The following is a 2,766-nucleotide window of genomic DNA, read 5'->3' on the forward strand; positions in this document are numbered from 1 at the left end:
GACAATGGTTTTGTGAATGTATATATGTTGTACAGGTTTGTGTGCAAAAAAATTATTTTATCTATTCGTGATGCATTTTCTAATCAACATAGACAACAATTTTTTAACCGTTGTGAAAAGTATGCAAAGACAATGGTTTAAAACTAAATTTGGAAGAAAGACAACAGTGTATTTGTTGTCAAAAGCATATCTGCGATCAAAATTATTGCAAAACTGGCAATTACAACGGTTTTATATGTTGCAGAACTGTTGTCATTGGTATTAAAAGACAACGCTTTAAATCCGTTGCATGACTGTTGTCTAATGTGATCAAAGACAACGGTTTTAAACCGTTGTCTTTTACCGCACATTTAACAACACTGCCAATTACAACGGTTTTAAAGAGCCTACGACAACGGTTTTAAACCATTGTCTTTTAATATTTTTGTTGTAGTGATTGTAGGAAGCAAACGTTCGGTGAGCCACTATTCACCCCCTCTAGCAGACGTCAAGGTCCCAACAATTGGTATCATAGCGGGTCACTCTTCTACGGACTAATCACTGAGGGAACAAAGCGCTAGAGGAAGATAGAATCTGAAGGACCTCTAGGATGGGATATCTGAATCTTATCTTCATATGATCGAGATGATTTTGAGCATTGGATGAAATGGTTGGAGATTTGGTTCCAAATGGATTGAAACCAATAGATTATGTTGGATGAACCATTTGAAGCTCTAATAGACAAGAAGGGAAAGCACCTTCAACCTCGGTATTGGACCGAGGAGCAAAGGGAGTAATCAGAGGTGGACAAGGAGGTAACTAGAATTTTGATTAATTTATTACCTCTTAATTTGGTATTGAATGTAGGTGAATACAAGAACGCGAGTGACCTTTAGAAAAAGGTAATTGCGTTTCATGAGGATCCTACAAAACTCCAAGTAGTGGAGGAGCCTAAGGAGAAGGGCTCATTGGTTCAAAAGGAGAGGGACTAATTAGTTGTTGACACGTGCTCAATATTCGAGGAGGAGAAGGAAGATGAGGAAGTGTCATCCACATCTTCAAGGGAAGAGGAAGTGGAACCATCCACATCTTCGTGTGAAGGGGAAGAGGAGTCATCCAAGGAAGAAGAGATCTTGGAAGCTCAATCCTCCACCTCATCCACCAAGAAGAGCGGGAAGAGCCACATCAAATGCTTTGAGTATGGTAAGATGGGACACTATAAGAGTAGGTGTCCATCACTCCAAAAGGTAAGGGAGGTAAACCCTAAACTCACTAAGGTTGATTTAACTAATGTGAGTTGTAGGAAGAAGAAGGAGAAGATGCATATTAGATGCTTCACATGTGGTAAGTATGGTCACTACCACATTAAGTTCCTAAGGAGAGGAGAGCTCAAAAAATTGGCGCACTTAAAGAAATGGGAAAAGAAGAGGAGCACAAGTTAAGGAGGAGCTTCAAAGGTAAAAGGGAAGGTAATCCATATTTTGAAGTTTAATCCAAGATCTAATTCTTGTTGGGACCAAAATGTAGCTAGAGGGGGGGGGGGGGGGGGGGGGGAATAGCTCGTCACGTGCTCGTTGTCGGCGTTGCTTGTTTCTTCAAGGATGTGCAGCGGAAATACAAGAAACAACTACAACAACACTAACAAATGGATTTTACTTGGTATCCACCTCACAAGAGGTAGTCCAAGGATCCACGCACACACACACCTCCACTAATAAACACTCCTTTTCGGTAACTACCGAAGGCGGAGAAACCCTACAAGACTCTCAATACAAAAAGAAAGGAAAGAGAACAAAAGTATAAGTAAAGCTTACAATGAATACAAGAGACCCTAACCCTAGTTTTCTTCTTCTTGCTTTTGATCCGCCTCTTGACTTGGAAGAGCCTCTAAGAACCTTCAAGAACTGGCGATCTGGAGCTTAGAGAGAGCTGTGGAGTTGCTGTCGAGGATCTGGAGTGAACAGTGCAAAGTCTACCAAAGAAGACACATGCCAACGACCTTTATCTGCGCCAACGGTCGAATCCCGATCGATTGGATTGCTCCTAATCAATCGGGGAGGCTTTGGATCGATCAACCGATCGATCCAGAGCGCCTCTGTGCTCTCTGAAATAGCTTGGATCGATCGGCTGATCGATCCAGCCTTAATCGCGCAAAAACGCGATGCCCCAATCGATCCACTGATCGATTGAGGTCTCTGGATCGATCGACCGGTCGATCCAGAAGCGTTCTGTGCGCTCTATTACTTGCCCACTCGAGGCTTGCCATGGGGACCTTCCCAATCGATCGGCCGATCGATTGGGCATCAGCCAATCGATCGGCTGATCGATCCAGACATTTGTTTTTGCCCAAAACCAAATCCCAAGCCCCCAAACCAACATCCGGTCAATCCATGATCTGTTGGTTCATAAGACCTAGCATCCGGTCACCCTTGACCAGCTAGGACTCTCTCACCAAGTGTCTGGTCAATCCCTTTGATCCACTTGGACTTTTCTGCTCTTGCCAAGTATCCGGTCAATCCCTTTGACCTACTTGTACTTTTCTTCCTCGTGCCAAGTATCCGGTCAATTCCTTTGACCTACTTGGACTTTCACCAGATGTCTGGTCAACTTTGACCCATCTGGATTTCCCCGTGTCTGACTTCACTCACCAGGACTTCCCTTCTGCCTAGCTTCACTCACTAGGACTTCTCTTCTGCCTGACTTCACTCACTAGGACTTTCCAATTGCCTGACTTCACTCACCAAGACTTTCCAACTGCATGACTTCACTCACCAGGACTTTCCTTCT

The sequence above is a fragment of the Zingiber officinale genome, chromosome 3A, assembly GCF_018446385.1.
Source record: "Zingiber officinale cultivar Zhangliang chromosome 3A, Zo_v1.1, whole genome shotgun sequence".
In the NCBI taxonomy this organism is placed as follows: Eukaryota; Viridiplantae; Streptophyta; class Magnoliopsida; order Zingiberales; family Zingiberaceae; genus Zingiber; species Zingiber officinale.